The following is a 17,953-nucleotide window of genomic DNA, read 5'->3' on the forward strand; positions in this document are numbered from 1 at the left end:
CCGTATACCCACTGTATATCAACTGTATATCAACCGTATACCCACTGTATATCAACCGTATACCCACTGTATATCAACCGTATACCCACTGTGTATCAACCGTATACCCACTGTATATCAACGGTATACCCACCGTATATCAACCGTATACCCACTGCATATCAACCGTATATCAACTGTATACCCACTGTATATCAACTGTATATCAACCGTATACCCACTGTATATCAACCGTATACCCACTGTATATCAACCGTATACCCACTGTGTATCAACCGTATACCCACTGTGTATCAACCGTATACCCACTGTATATCAACCGTATACCCACTGTATATCAATGGTATACCCACCATATATCAACCGTATACCCACTGTATATCAACCGTATACACACAGTATATCAACCGTATACCCACTGTATATCAACCGTATACCCACTGTATATCAACGGTATACCCACTGTATATCAACCGTATACCCACCGTATATCAACCGTATACCCACTGTATATCAACCGTATATCAACCGTATACCCACTGTATATCAACTGTATATCAACCGTATACCCACTGTATATCAACCGTATACCCACTGTATATCAACCGTATACCTACTGTGTATCAACCGTATACCCACTGTATATCAACGGTATACCCACCGTATATCAACCGTATACCCACTGTATATCAACCGTATATCAACTGTATACCCACAGTATATCAACCGTATACCCACTGTATATCAACCGTATACCCACTGTATATCAACGGTATACCCACCGTATATCAACCGTATACCCACTGTATATCATCCGTATACCCACTGTATATCAACTGTATATCAACCGTATACCCACTGTATATCAACCGTATACCCACTGTATATCAACCGTATACCCACTGTGTATCAACCGTATACCCACTGTGTATCAACCGTATACCCACTGTATATCAACCGTATACCCACTGTGTATCAACCGTGTACCCACTGTATATCAACCGTATACCCACTGTGTATCAACCGTATACCCACTGTATATCAACCGTGTACCCACTGTATATCAACCGTATACCCACTGTGTATCAACCGTATACCCACTGTATATCAACCGTATACCCACTGTATATCAACCGTATACCTGCTAACAGTTCCATCTGAAAATTCTCACTGTGCCGCCATAAGAATATCATGTTCATGTTGCTGTCCGAATCATCTCTTGTATTTATCTCAACTCGCACATTATTTCCCATTGCTTCCAGCCTAAAATTCAGTTTGGTACAGTGGCCGTTAATAATAATAAGCATGCATCAACGTCATTATCATGGACATGCATAGCAACAATTTTGATTAGAATTGACAACCAGTCATTTTGTATAGCAACTATGCAAAAATAATTAACGCCGTATGTCCACCAAATGCGCATGCGTTTTGCCATATGTCGTTTTTGCAGGATGTCTAGTCCGCATTTTCCGTACTTGACCCACATGTGCTTCGCAAGGCTGCAGAAAGGTTTGCAGCATGGAGAAGGTCATTTTTGCCTAGTGCGGCATCCCCAACGCAGCATTGCTGACTGCTCCATTGAAATTGAATGACTTCCGCCCAGAATGCAAAGGGTTTGACGCATCTGGTAGACATAAGGCTTAAGGACACGAGTCTGTAGCAACATGACCAAAATAACTAACAACCAGATCTTTGTCTGGACTATGTCATCTGGGGGCAGAATGACCTTGTATGAATTGACTTATCAAAATAAAGTTAATTAAAATACGGACTTCATTGTTATTTTAGTATGTTGGTAACAGTTTTATAAAAGCAATAAGGCATGCGAGGCAGTGCTGTATCATGAATACAGTCACAGGTAAATGGGTTAACTGGCCTTCCACTATCTCGTGGGCCGAACAACGCCATTTACCCGTGACTGTATTCATTATACAGCACTGCCTATTTTGTATTGCTTAAGTAACAACCTGGTAGGTTCTATCTTCATTTATGCTACTGTCCCCAGCTGAGGGGAGTAGCTCAGAATCAAGCATCTCAGAGGGTGAGTACTGATCTAGGATCAGTTTTGCATAATTCACCAGATTATTATGGACAGAGGGGACCTGATCCTAGATCAGCACTCCTACTCTGAGACACTTAATAAATAAGAGCCGAAATCTACAGGATCCCAAGAATGCCACCACACCCCTCTCCTCTCTCACTGCTCCACACCCCTCTCCTCTCTCCCTGCTCCACACCCCTCTCCTCTCTCCCTGCCCCACACCCCTCTCCTCTCTCCCTGCCCCACACCCCTCTCCTCTCTCCCTGCTCCACACCCCTCTCCTCTCTCCCTGCCCCACACCCCTCTCCTCTCTCCCTGCTCCACACCCCTCTCCTCTCTCCCTGCTCCACACCCCTCTCCTCTCTCACTGCTCCACACCCCTCTCCTCTCTCACTGCTCCACACCCCTCTCCTCTCTCCCTGCCCCACACCCCTCTCCTCTCTCCCTGCTCCACACCCCTCTCCTCTCTCACTGCTCCACACCCCTCTCCTCTCTCCCTGCCCCACACCCCTCTCCTCTCTCCCTGCCCCACACCCCTCTCCTCTCTCCCTGCCCCACACCCCTCTCCTCTCTCACTGCTCCACACCCCTCTCCTCTCTCCCTGCTCCACACCCCTCTCCTCTCTCACTGCTCCACACCCCTCTCCCTGCCCCACACCCCCTCTCCTCTCTCCCTGCTCCACACCCCTCTCCTCTCTCACTGCTCCACACCCCTCTCCTCTCTCACTGCTCCACACCCCTCTCCTCTCTCACTGCTCCACACCCCTTTCCTCTCTCACTGCTCCACACCCCTCTCCTCTCTCACTGCTCCACACCCCTCTCCTCTCTCCCTGCTCCACACCCCTCTCCTCTCTCACTGCTCCACACCCCTCTCCTCTCTCACTGCTCCACACCCCTCTCCCTGCTCCACACCCCTCTCCTCTCTCCCCGCCCCACACCCCTCTCCACACCCCTCTCCCCGCCCCACACCCCTCTCCCCTCTCCTCGCCCCACACCCGTCCCCCCGCTCCACACCCCTCTCCCCGCTCCCCGCTCCACACCCCTCTCCTCACATGCGGGTGGCACGGTGTTCTGTAGTTAAGGGGGACGGGTTGGGACACCATGTGGGAGTGTGTGATGGTGGGGTGTGAACCGACTGGAATCTCACACCACTGTTGGCAGGGAATATTCCCGTTGGAGCACTCGGAGCGCCGTTCCAAGCCGCAGGATCGTGGTCCGAGAGCTGCCCTTGCTAACTGCAGAGCCGAAGCGGGTTGGCGCTCTCACAGTGGCCTGTCGGAAAGGGGACTGCAGTCTCTCTATCTATCCATCCATCCATCCATCCATCCATCCATCCATCCATCCAATCGGTTTCTCTATCCACCCCTCTCACTACCTTTGCAAGGTCAATGCTTAGCAGTAAGAGATCTGAACACAAAATGTTCTCTCTTTTTCTTTTCCGCTCTCTCTCTCTCTCTATCAATATTCATCGCTCTATCCATCTCAATGCAAGAAAATGCATTGAAAAACAAGTCCATGAATTTCTGATTATCAGTCGGGCGTGTTTCCCAAGAGAGAAGGAAGGATTTTGAAATAATGCAAAGTAGTGTTCTGTAATTCTGTGATTCTGTAACTCTAGTGTTTCTTTGAAATTATAATATGTTCCGTCAGGTTTGAACAAGAGAGATCGAGAAAGAGGCAAAGGGGGTGGAAGACAGACACAAAAAGAGCGCTACTGTCACGATCGTCGTATGGAGTAGACCAATGCGCAGCGTTAGTTGCGAACATACTTCTTTATTAAGTGAATAACGACAAAAACAACAAACACGATAACGTGACAGCCAACGGTCAAACACAAACCTAACTAGAACAAGATCCCACAAAACACAAAGGGAAAACAGACAGTTTAAATATGGCTCCCAATCAGAGACAACCAGCCACAGCTGACACTCGTTGCCTCTGATTGGGAGCCACTCTGGCCAACATAGAAACAGCACAACTAGAACTCCCGACATAGAAATACGACACATAGAATGACCACACCCTGGCTCAACATATAGAGTCCCAGAGCCCGGGTGTGACAGCTACTCTTTATTTGTGTTTCTTTGTGTGTGTGTGTGTGTGTGTGTGTGTGTGTGTGTGTGTGTGCGAGAGTGTGTGTTTATGAACTGACCATTGGCTGTCATCTTGAAGCCTTCGCACCCAAATGGACCGTCCAAATTGCCCTGTTGTCAGCTCATCAAAGGTCTGCGAGGGGAATTACAAAAACAAAAACAAATTACGTTTCTATCTTTATCTAACTGGGTCACGAAAGTAGCAAGGAACTATTCTCTCTCGACCTGGGAGGCCTGTTGATTCACCATTCAGATTAACAAGACTTTTGAACATCAGAGCACACATGTACTGTATTTTTGTGTGTGTGTTTGTGTGTAATGTGTATGTGTGTGGCATTATTGTGGGCCACTGCTTCAGACGTCGTCTCCACAGCAGCAGAACAGCCAGTGATCTACTGCGCCGGGCTGTATCACAGTCATTTTCTGGAAAATCAAAGGAAAAATCTGATTGAAAACATGTGGATCTCCGTCCGTAGTGGAAAGACGAGGGAAAGAACACACACTCAAGGAGCAAATTGGAATATACGTAAAGTCACAATGACTATGGGGCTTCGTTTGATGATAACAGAAGCTGATACTCAGAGGTCTATAAATGACGTAATGTTTATACCTCAAACCCAATGATGAAAACCCTCATGCCACCATTTAGACTGCACATTGGCCAACTGAACCAGATAAACACCTTGATTCAGCACTGACACATTAGTTAGGGGGGGTTGGTTTCTACTAAGCTATATGGAATTGTTTTAAGAAGGTCATACCAAGGATAATTTGGCTATTTGATTTGGTATTTTTATGACCCCTTGAAGTATATATATATATATATATATATATATATATATATATAAAATCTAACAATTATTTGATGAAAAATTGTATTTGGCCTTACTGCTATTAGCCCATACAAAAGCATTAAATAACAGATTCACTACTTGGAACAACAGATAGTCCCCCCAAAAAATCAAAAGAAAGTTTGTTCTGAAGTGTCTGTCCTATATCTGAGAGATATAACAAAGATAAGGAAACATATATATATATATATATATATATATATATATATATATATATATATATATTTGTATTTTACCCCCTTTTTTCTCCCCAATTTCGTGGTATCCAATTGGTAGTTACAGTCTTGTCCCATCGCTGCAACTCTCGTACGGACACAGGAGAGGCGAAGGTCGAGAGTCGTGCATCCTCCGAAACACAACCCAACCAAGCCGCACTGTTTCTTGACACAGTGCCCACTTAACCCGGAAGCCAGCCGCACCAATGTGCAGGAGGAAACACCGTACACCTGGCGACCGAGTCAGCGTGCACTGCGCCCGGCCCGCCACAGGAGTCGCTAGTGCACGATGGGACAAGAACAACCCTGCCGGCCAAACCCTCCCCTACCCTGGACGATGCTGGGCTAATTGTGCGCCGCCCCATGGGTCTCCCGGTCGCGGCCGGCTGCGACAGAGCCTGGACTCGAACCAGGATCTCTAGTGGCACAGCTAGCACTGCGATGCTCTGCCTTAGACCACTGCGCCAAAGGAAACATTTGTTGTAGTTTTTTCTTTACATGTTTTTAGCACTAAACAGTCTCCACATATACAATACATTCGGAAAGTATTCAGACCACTTGACTTTTTCCACATGTTGTTATGTTACGGCCTTATTCTAAAATGGATTAAATAAATAAAAATCCTCAATCTACACACAATACCCCATAATGACAAAGTGAAAACAGGTTTTTAGAAATATCTTATTTACATAAATATTCAGACCCTTTGCTCTATGAGACTTGAAATTGAGCTCAGGTGCATCCTGTTTCCATTGATCATCCTTGAGATGTTTCTACAACTTGGAGTCCACCTGTGGTAAATTCAATTGATTGGACACACATTTACATTTACATCATTTAGCAGAAGCTCTTATCCAGAGCGACTTACAGTTAGTGAGTGCATACATTTTTTTTTTTCATACTGGCCCCCCGTGGGAATCAAACCCACAACCCTGGCATTGCAAACGCCATGCTCTACCAACTGAGCTACATCCCTGCCGGCCATTCCCTCCCCTACCCTGGACCAATTGTGCGCCGCCCCTTTGGGTCTCCCGGTCACGGCCGGCTACGACAGAGCCTGTCTATATAAGGTCCCACAGTTGACAGTGCATGTCAGAGCAAAAACCAAGCCATGAGGTCGAAGGAATTGTCCGTAGAGCTCCGAGACAGGATTGTGTAAAGGCACAGATCTGGGGAATGGTACCAAAAAATTTGTAATGAATGGGGTATTGTGTGTAGATTGATGAGGGGAAAAAAAAAATTTAATCAATTTTAGAATAAGGCTGTAATGTAACAAAATGTGGAAAAAGTCAAGGGGTCTGAATACTTTCCAAATGCACTGTACTTCCACTTGTGGGAGCCCTAGAGCAAAGCAACCGATGTACGTGCTCGTGAGAGTCTCACCTTTCCACAAAGGGATCATATTAGTGTGTAGCCAAAACTGTTCGGACGCTACAGACAGAAGTTGGCAGATCAGCTGGACAGACTTCAGATGAGTCCAAAGACGCTTGTGGGGGACGTAGAGCAAAATGGAGAACACCATCGTGTTCGAGTCTCATCTTTCCATAGAGGGGCCAAACCGTTTGGACACTACAGACAATTTTGTGAGAAGACTGATTTTCAGGATGTCTCATGGTCTGACAAACACCACTCTCGCTCTGTCACCTTTCACCACAGATGCAGAAGTGCAGCATAGGTGGCTGTGGTGGATTGAGACGCATCCAATGCAAAAAAACAGATATCTCTTAAACGTACAGATTTTTATAGGGATTTTTTTATTATGCTAATAAGATTTATGCGGGGCGCGGACATCAACCTTAGTGGGTTTGAAGAAGCATAGGCCATTCACTAATATACAGTACAGTCATGCATCCAAATAAAACTTCAGTTTTGCCCTTGGGGTCAGTAGGTTTCGTGAGTCACTTGACCCGTTTGTCACAGTGGCATAGACAGGGTCCCTATGCAGTCCGATAGGAAAGACCCTTATCTAAGAATCACAGTTTTACCCTTAACTTCCTCTGTACAAAGAGATACACTGGCGCCCGCCGCCTTCCACATACTGTCAGACTACTAGGCCAGAAAATTAGGCCAAGGTCAATTTAAAAAGTAAAAGAGGAAGAGAGGGAGTTAAAATAAACTGTTTTAAAAAAGAAGCAAAACAGAACTTTAAACATTGGGAGAAGTAGTTCCCTTTTCAGTCCTCCTTGTGTAGAAAGTGAGTCAGTCAATGTCTATTCACATCTTGGATGAGCAGCCATTTATTTAAAGTAGGCTTTCTGAGAAAGATGTAGGCCCTATGCAATGACGGGAATTCTCGTAATTTCCATTCAAGAGCTTGACACCACAATGATTTGACTATGTTAGGCCAATTAGATATCTAGAATTTATAGGGCTATAAAATGAATCCACTGCCACCACACTCGGTGCGTGTGGCAGAACCTGTCTAGTAGCCCACTACATTGTGTCAGTGAGTTGTCACTATGAAATAACGCTACACGGAGAAATGCATTCCCGTGGTCAGGTCGCCGCAGACCTCGCAGCTGGAAGTTCCCGAAATTCTAGGGCATATTTGTCCCTGTCTCGTGCGGTCGAGCAGAGAGCACAGTCGCCCCTTTATCTGGGCGCTGTAGTTTTCAGCATTAGAGTTGTTTTTTTATTTGGGCCATAATTCAACCTTTACTACATGCGCAAACATTCCAATGGTTTGCCTTCTGGCGGGAGAAGGCAGCATGCGCCAGGCCGTGCGCACAGGTCCATGGAAGTCAGTCTGACTAATTAAATTGTGACCGTTTAATAAAGGGATGTAGGCTACTTTTCTCTGCTTCTGCCATTAAAGTATTACACCACGGAATTAACTGCGCTTTAAAAGATAGGTTTTTACAATGTCATCCTGTTATACTTTTTCACCTTTTTGAATCATCCCTTACAAAAAAACACAGTTATTGTGAAGGTAATTTGATAACATAAAACTACACGTGAGCACGTGAGAACATGATCTCATGTGAAATGAACGTGAAATAAATGTGACAACATGGGGATGAAAAATACCAACATATGATAACATGAAACTACACAACAGGTGGTTGGTGGCACCTTAATTGGGGAGGAAGGGCTCGTGTTAATGGCTGGAACGGGGTAAGTGGAATGGTATCAAATACATCAAAAACATTGTTTCCATGCATTTGATGACATTTCATTCGCTCAGTTCCAGCCATTATTATGAGCCCTCCTCCCCTCAGCATTGTGTCAGCCTCCACTGAAATACACATGACATGTGACCATGTGAAAACACAAGCTTGTGAAATAATAAGGTAAATCTACAACTAGTTACTGTATTTGTACAGCTAAATTCAGGTGTTAATGTTAAAAGACGATACGCGTTGATTACTTGGGACTCAACCTCACTTGGGATTTGAACTCACAACCTCTTGGTTGCTAGCTACCTAAAGGTCCTGCTGCACCACCAGATCTTTAGACCTACTGGAGATCGGCAAGATTCAATTTCTGGACTTTGCCTAAAGTTGCAGTAAAAAATAAACGAAATATATACAACAACTTAAACGTGTTATTCCTATTTAATGACAGTATACTGCTGTATTCTGATTATAATTACTGTAAAATCTTGTACTGTGACCACAATTGGGACACCGCCTTAAATGGGAGTTAGACCACCAGATCTGTGAGCCTGAAAGAGATATGGCCACAGAGTTATTGGCAAGAATGCAGTTCTGCACTTTGCTAAAAGCTGCCCAGAATCAAGTAAATAATTGTCAAATTATCACCACCAATGTAAAACTAGCAGTGCTCAAGAACACTTGATGTAGAGTATACATTCATTCTTTGGAGATTTGAACTTGCAACCTCTTGTTTGGGAGCGCATTGGACAATTATTTACTTGATTTTGGGCAGCTTTTAGCAAAGTCCAGAAATGCATTCTTGCCAATAACTCTGTGGCCATATCTCTTTCACGCTCACAGATCTGGTGGTATTTTTGCAGTAATGATTGTACCTAATGCTGCATTCGTAACCAAGTGTGAAGTGGGAATTTACATTTAACATTTAACATTTAAGTCATTTAGCAGACGCTCTTATCCAGAGCGACTTACAAATTGCTGCATTCAACTTATGATAGCCAGTGGGACAACCACCCTATTTTTTTATTTAAAACAAATCTTTATGTTTATTTTATTTATTTATTTATTTTTAATGGGGGGGTGGGGGAGGGGGGGTAGTAGGATTACTGTTATACTATTCCAGGTATTCCTTAAAGAGGTAGGGTTTCAAGTGTCTCCGGAAGGTGGTCAGTGACTCCGCTGTCCTGGCGTCATGGGGGAGCTTGTTCCACCATTGGGGTGCCAGAGCAGCGAATAGCTTTGACTGGGCTGAGCGGGAACTGTGCTTCCGTAGAGGTAGGGGGGCTAGCAGGCCAGAGGTGGATGAACGTAGTGCCCTCGTTTGGGTGTAGGGTCTGATCAGAGCCTGAAGGTAAGGAGGTGCCGTTCCCCTCACAGCTCCATAGGCAAGCACCATGGTTTTGTAGTAGATGCGAGCTTCAACTGGAAGCCAGTGGAGTGTGCGGAGGAGCGGGGTGACATGAGAGAACTTGGGAAGGTTGAACACCAGACGGGCTGCAGCGTTCTGGATAAGTTGTAGGGGTTTAATGGCACAGGCAGGGAGCCCAGCCAACAGCGAGTTGAGTAATCCAGACGGGAGATGACAAGTGCCTGGATTAGGACCTGTGCCGCTTTCTGTGTAAGGTAGGGTTGTACTCTGCTAATGTTGTAGAGCATGAACCTGCAGGATCGGGTCACCGCTTTGATGTTAGCGGAGAACGACAGGGTGTTGTCCAGGGTCACGCCAAGGTTCTTTGCACTCTGGGAGGAGGACACAATGGAGTTGTCAACCGTGATGGCGAGATCATGGAGCGGGCAGTCCTTTCCCGGGAGGAAGAGCAGCTCCGTCTTGCCGAGGTTCAGCTTGAGGTGGTGATCCGACATCCACACTGATATGTCTGCCAGACATGCAGAGATGCGATTCGCCACCTGGTTATCAGAAGGGGGAAAGGAGAAAATTAATTGTGTGTCGTCTGCGTAGCAATGATAGGAGAGACCATGTGAGGATATGACAGAGCCAAGTGACTTGGTGTATAGAGAGAATAGGAGAAGGCCTAGAACTGTGCCCTGGGGGACACCAGTGGTGAGAGCATGGGGTGCGGAGACAGATTCTCGCCACGCCACCTGGTAGGAGCGACCTGTCACGTAGGACGCAATCCAAGAGTGAGCCGCGCCGGAGATGCCCAACTCGAAGAGGGTGGAGAGGAGAATCTGATGGTTCACAGTATCAAAGGCAGCAGATAGGTCTAGAAGGATAAGAGCAGAGGAGAGAGAGTTATCTTTAGCAGTGCGGAGAGCCTCCATGACACAGAGGAGAGCAGTCTCAGTTGAATGACCAGTCTTGAAATCTGACTGGTTTGGATCAAGAAGGTAATTCTGAGAGAGATAGCAGGAGAGTTGGCTAGAGACGGCAAGCTCAAGAGTTTTGTAGAGAAAAGAAAGAAGGGATACTGGTCTGTAGTTGTTGACATCGGAGGGATCGAGTGTAGGTTTTTTGAGGAGGGGTGCAACTCTCGGTCTCTTGAAGAGACCGCGAAAGATCCACTTGAATGGTCCTCCAACTGGTAATTACTAACGCGTCTATCATCCCTGAGCTCCAACTTCTACCGAATACTGACCTCTGACGTCACCTACTAAGGAAATGACCTCGATAACATTTGTCAGTTAAATGTAACAACTTTTATAAAAACTTTCATAAAAGCTTTTATAATAAGCAATCTATTAATATGTGTTTGGAACTCAATAATTTCTTTACAAGCGTGATAGCTATACTTTTAGCTAATGATTGACACAGCTTGATGGCCATTAGCCAATGATTTCAAAACACGTGAATGTATCCAACTGGTATTTACGACTGGTAAATTCCCACCTCCCACATGGTTACGAACGTAGCTTTATATTTAATATATTGGGTAGAAAAAAGTACCATTATACTAGATTATCCGCACATGTACCCTAAAAAGTACAGACCAGTACCATGTGAGTTCCTATGTGTACCTCTGAAGGTACCTTATGTGTACCTTTGACCTTTTTGTACACCTGGGAACAACACTGTACCACCGTACTCTAATTTTTGTGAGTGTGTGGATATATGTTCTTGGTAACAAATAACCATCTGGTGGCAATGCTGAGACATTAATGCACTCCAAACTAAAAAGTTGCAAGAGCATTTACAGAGCCTTCAGAAGGCATTCACACCCCTTGACTTTTTCCACATTTTGCTGTGTTACAGCCTGAATTTAACATTTATTAAATTTAGATTTGTTGGTTACTAGCCTACACACAATACCCCATAATGTCTAAGTGGAATTATGATTTTCGAAATTTTTACAAATAAATAAACAATGAAAAGCTGAAATGTCTTGAGCCAATAAGTATTCAACCTCTTTGTTATGGCAAGCATGAATACAGTGTGTCACGATTCAGACAGACGACCAGAGGACCACAATTGCGTCACACCAGAAAGTTTATTAAACTTAAGGGAAAAGGGAAGTAGGGAGTGAATGAAGGCTCCAGGGGTAACAGGGATCCCGTCCAATGCGCTGGGTCTGTGCCCCCCCCAGTGGCAGCGATGCGTCCTATGAAGCCGGTGGTGGGTGGTCCAGAAGTCCTGGGGGGGGGGAGACACAGACACAACAGGGCGGAATGAAACCAGGCAGCAGTACAGTTCAAGGGAAATCCAAAATACGTAGTAGCAAGGCAGAAGGCTGGTCAGAGTTACCGGGATTGAAGAGTAGTCAGGAGTCGTAATGGCAGAAGCAGGTCTGGATCTCCTGAGGCAGAAGAGTATCCAATAAACAGGCAGGTCCGGGGTCACAAAACCAGGGTGAGCCAGAAGCGCGAGCAAACAGGTTCCGGGTGTGAGCTTTGCAGACGATCTGACACCGGAGAGCTGAAAGACAGGGCCTTAAATACTGGGAGAGGTAGTGGGTAATGCAGCGCAGCTGGCAGAGTAATTAGAGCAGAGCAGAGCAGGGACAGGTGGAGCTAGTTAGGCTGAGTAGAGAGAGTGGTGAGCAGAGTGGAAGAAAATTAAGGTGGTAACCCGGTGGAGTGAGAGGCCCATGACAGAACCCCCCAAGGGACGGCCCCAGAAGTCCCAAGAGCAACACCACGCCGGGCGGGAGGAGGAGCCGGAGGAGGGCTAGGAACTCCTCCGAACGGTCCGAGTGAACGTCCTCATCCTCGGAGGAAGCCGGAGGGCCGTGGTCGGGAGATGGGACAGGTCCCGAGACAGGATCAGGCACAGGACAGGAAGCCGAGCGGGCCGGACGGTTAGGGACCCCTCTGGGCGGCCCCTACGGATTGCAGGTTGATCAGGATGCCGTTGGTGGAAAGCGGTGATGAGAGTCCTATCCACAATCCGACTAGCTGGCACCCAGGTCCTTTCTTCAGGTCCATAGCCCTCCCAGTCAATGAGGTACTGGAGACCCCTACCCCTCCGTCTGGACCGAAGCAGGCGGCGGACGGTGTAAACCAGACCACCATCGACGAGCCGTGGAGGAGGAGGACCAGGCGCAGCAGGGACCAGCGGACTCTCATGGATGGGCTTAATCTTAGACACATGGAAAGTGGGGTGCACCCTCAGGGAATTAGGCAGTTGGAGCCGGACAGCAGTTGGGCTAATCACTCTTATGATAGGGAATGGGCCAATGAACCGAGGTGCCAGCTTCTGCGACTCCACCCTGAGTGGCAGGTTCTTCGATGACAACCACACCCTTTGACCAACATGGTAGGTGGGAGCAGGAATTCTCCGACGGTTGGCCCCGGTAGTGTAGCTGGCAACGGACCTGAGGAGTGTGGCTCGGGCTTGTGACCAGGTGCGGCGACATCGACGGGCAAAAGCAAGTGCAGATGGGCAAGTAACCTCCTCCTCCTGGCTGGCAAACAGAGGAGGCTGGTATCCATAAACACATTGGAAAGGGGACATACCGATGGCAGAGCAGGTCAGAGAATTGTGTGCGTACTCCACCCATGTCAATTGCTGCGACCAGGAGTGGGGGGTTGCGTGAAGTCATGCATCGCAGTGCCTTCTCGAGCTCCTGATTAGCCCGCTCTGACTGCCCATTGGATTGGGGATGGAATCCGGAAGTCAGACTGACTGTGGCTCCCAGCAGGTGACAGAACTCCTTCCAAAAAGCGGAGGAGAATTGTGGACCACGGTCAGAAACAACATCCTTTGGCAGTCCGTGGATCCGGAAGACGTGTTCCAGGACCACCTGGGCGGTCTCCTTGGCGGTTGGGAGCTTGGGGAGGGGAATGAAGTGTGCCATCTTGCTGAAACGGTCAACGATGGTGAGAATGACGGTCATGCCACTTGAAGGGGGCAGCCCGTGACAAAGTCAAGGGCGATGTGAGACCAGGGACGTCTGGGCACAGGCAGGGGCTGCAGCAATCCGGCTGGGGGGCTGGCAGGACGACTTGTGTTGGTTGCAGATGGGGCAGGCTTGGACGAATTCCCGTACATCCTTCCTCAGAGAGGGCCACCAGAACCTCTGGGCGAGCAGGTTGTAAGTGCGGGTGGAGCCAGGGTGACAAGCTAGGCGGGAGTCATGTCCCCCACTGAATGACCTGGGACCTCAGGTCTTCGGGGGACAAAAAGGCGGTCAGCTGGGCAAGTGCTGGGACCTGGCTGGTTACGGAGAGCCTCCAGCACCTGTTCCTCAACAGCCCAGGTCAGAGCTGCAACGATGCAGGGACTTGGCAGAATCGACACAGGGTCCTTGGAGGGGGTGTCATCCTTCTGGAATTGACGGGAGAGGGCGTCTGGCTTGGTGTTGCGTGATCCAGGCCGGTATGACAGAGTGAAATTAAACCTGGTGAAGAACAGGGCCCAGCGGGACTGCCTGGAGTTCAACCGTTTGGCCGTGCGGATGTACTCCAAGTTCTTATGATCGGTCCAAACGAGAAATGGAATGGTGGACCCCTCCAGCCAGTGACGCCACTCCTCCAAGGCAAGCTTCACAGCCAGCAGCTCACGGTTCCCTATGTCGTAATTGCACTCAGAGGGGGACAACCGACGTGAGAAAAAGGCACAGGGATGGAGCTTCCTATCCTCCGCAGCCCACTGAGAAATCACAGCACCAACTCCCACATCCGAGGCGTCCACCTCCACAATGAATTGCCGGTCCACATCAGGCATCTGGAGGATGGGAGCGGAGGTGAACCTCACCTTGAGGGTACTGAAGGCTTTGTCGGCTGCTGGGGTCCAGGTGAAGGGTTGCTTGGTGCTGGTTAGAGCAGTGAGAGGGGCAGCAACGGTACTGTAGTTCCGGATAAACTTCCTATAGAAGTTAGCAAACCCCAGAAACTGTTGCAGCTTCTTTCTGTTCTCCGGAACTGGCCATGAAGTGACTGCTGATACTTTGGCAGGATCCATTTGGATACTTCCCTCTGCCACTATGTACCCCAGGAAGGCCACTGTCTTGACGTGAAACTCACATTTCTCTGCCTTGGCGTAGAGGGAATTCTCCAGAAGACGATGAAGGACTTGCTGGACATGGCGGGTGTGTTCAGACAGGTTTCTGGAGTAAATTAAGATGTCATCCAGGTAAACGAAGACAAACTTGTTTAACATGTCCCGCAGTACATCATTCACTAGAGCCTGGAACACCGCAGGAGCATTGGTGAGGCCAAAAGGCATAACCAGATACTCGTAGTGGCCTGTTGGTGTATTGAATGCGGTTTTCCATTCATCTCCCTCCCGGATCCGCACTAGGTGGTAAGCGTTTCTGAGATCCAACTTGGTAAAAACAGTGGCTCCCTGGAGCAACTCAAAAGCAGAGGTGAGCAGAGGCAGAGGGTAACGGTTTTTCACTGTGATGTCGTTGAGTCCCCTGTAGTCGATGCAGGGGCGAAGAGATCCGTCCTTCTTCCCCACAAAGAAGAAGCCAGCACCAGCAGGAGATGAAGATGAACGGATTAATCCTGCGGACAGCGAGCCATTGATGTAGTCCTCCATGGACTTTCTTTCAGGAGCAGACAACGAATAAAGACGACCCCTTGGAGGAGCTGTTCCAGGGAGGAGGTCGATGGCACAGTCGTACGGTCGGTGAGGGGGCAGAGATGTGGCTCTTGCTTTGTTAAACACCTCCCTGAGACCATGGTAGCATTCTGGGACATTGGAGAGGTCAGGAGCGGAGTTAGTAGGTACTGGCCGAGGGGGTAGTGCGGCAGCAAGCAGGCAGGTTCGGTGGCAGTCCTCTCCCCACTCCCTGATCACCCCGGTCACCCAGTCGAGCTGAGGGTTGTGCCGGGCGGAGCCATGGGTAACCCAGGATGAGGGGTTGGCCTGGAGAGGGGAGCAGGTGAAACTGGATAGTTTCTTGATGGTTTCCGGACAGACCCATCGAGACCGGGGCCGTGACATGAGTGACCGATCCGAGTAAGTGTCCGTCCAGTGCCCGGGCAGGAATAGGAGGTGTCAAACGGAGGTTCTCCAGTCCCAGTTGGCGTGCCAGCTTGATGTCCATTATGTTGGCTTCGGCGCCAGAATCCACCAGAGCAGCCAGGGTGTGAGTTGAGTCAGAGAGGCGGAGGTGAACTTGCAGCAGGGGTTTGCGGTCGGAGGACTGGATGGTCATTGAACTCAACCGGACTCCCCCTACGCCCGGTGAGCTTCGGCCCTTTAAAGGGCAGGTTACCACACGATGTCCATCACCTCCACAATAGAGGCAGAGGTTTGAGGTGAAGCGGCGCTGGCGCTCTGCAGGAGTGAGGGAGGCTCGCCCAATCTCCATAGGCTCAGACTGATCAAGCTGACCTGGGTGAGTGGCAGTAGATGACAGGAGCCCAGTCGGATCTCTCCGAATGCCGGTAGTAGGTGGACCTTGGCGCCCCCTCTCACGACGACGGGTCTGTATCCTTCTGTCGATCCTGACAGTCAGTGCGATGGCTTCATCAAGAGTGGAAGGCAGTTCATGGGAGACCAACTCGTCCCTTGATATAGTCAGCCAAACTATGGAAGAACGCGTCCACTAACGATGGTGTGTTCCAAGAACTTCGTCTAGCCAGGGTTCGGAAGTCGATGGAATGGTCTGCGACTGTACGTCTGCCTTGTCGAATACTGAACAGTTCACGAGACGCCTCTGCGGTGGGTGAATCCAGGTCAAACACCTTCAGCATCTCCTCAGCAAACAGGTCGAAGGTTGCACATGCGGGGGTTTGACGTTCGAACTCTGCTGTTCCCCAGAGTCGAGCTCGGCCCGTCAGGTGAGTGATGGCATACCCAACTTTAGCCCCCTCCGTGGCGAAGGTCCTTGGCTGCAAGGAGAACTGAAGTCGGCAGCTAGTCAGGAATGGCCGGACCTGGGTTGAATCGCCGTTGAACCGCTCGGGGTTTCCAATCTTGGGTTCCGGAGCAGCGGCTGCAATGACCGGGGCAGGTAACTCGGGGCTGGGCTGGTGGGCAGACTGGCTGGGGTAAGGTTGGTGAGGAGTTGAATGATCATGGCGAGTTGTTGTTGCTGCTGCTGGAACTGCTGCTCATGCTCATCGGTTTCCATGTCGGGGAAAGTGTGCGCTGAGTCCATAATGGTCAGATCGTACTGTCACGATTCAGACAGACGACCAGAGGACCACAATTGCGTCACACCAGAAAGTTTATTAAACTTAAGGGAAAAGGGAAGTAGGGAGTGAATGAAGGCTCCAGGGGTAACAGGGATCCCGTCCAATGCGCTGGGTCTGTGCCCCCCAGTGGCAGCGATGCGTCCTATGAAGCCGGTGGTGGGTGGTCCAGAAGTCCTGGGGGGAGACACAGACACAACAGGGCGGAATGAAACCAGGCAGCAGTACAGTTCAAGGGAAATCCAAAATACGTAGTAGCAAGGCAGAAGGCTGGTCAGAGTTACCGGGATTGAAGAGTAGTCAGGAGTCGTAATGGCAGAAGCAGGTCTGGATCTCCTGAGGCAGAAGAGTATCCAATAAACAGGCAGGTCCGGGGTCACAAAACCAGGGTGAGCCAGAAGCGCGAGCAAACAGGTTCCGGGTGTGAGCTTTGCAGACGATCTGACACCGGAGAGCTGAAAGACAGGGCCTTAAATACTGGGAGAGGTAGTGGGTAATGCAGCGCAGCTGGCAGAGTAATTAGAGCAGAGCAGAGCAGGGACAGGTGGAGCTAGTTAGGCTGAGTAGAGAGAGTGGTGAGCAGAGTGGAAGAAAATTAAGGTGGTAACCCGGTGGAGTGAGAGGCCCATGACACAGTGCATTCGGATAGTATTCAGACCCCTTGACATTATCCACATTTTGTTACGTTGCAGCCTTATTTTAATATTGATTAAATTGTTTTTTTCCCCCCTCATCAATCTACACACAATACCCTATAATGACAAAGCAAAAACAGGTGTTTAGAAATGTTTGCTAATTTATTAAAAATATCAAATGGAAATATCACATTTACATAACTATTCAGACCCTTTACTCAGAACTTTGTTGAAGCACATTTGGCACCTTTGGCACCTTTGGCAGCGATTACAGCCTTGAGTATTCTTGTGTATGACGCTACAAACTTGGCACACCTGTATTTGGGGAGTTTCTCCCATTCTTCTCTGCAGATCCTCTCAAGCTCTGTCAGGTTGGATGGGGAGCGTTGCTGCACAGCTATTTTCAGGTCTCTCCAGAGATGTTCGATCAGGTTCAAGTCCGGGCTCTAGCTGGGCCAC

This window comes from Coregonus clupeaformis, chromosome 31 (assembly GCF_020615455.1).
Source record: "Coregonus clupeaformis isolate EN_2021a chromosome 31, ASM2061545v1, whole genome shotgun sequence".
NCBI classification, from domain to species: Eukaryota; Metazoa; Chordata; class Actinopteri; order Salmoniformes; family Salmonidae; genus Coregonus; species Coregonus clupeaformis.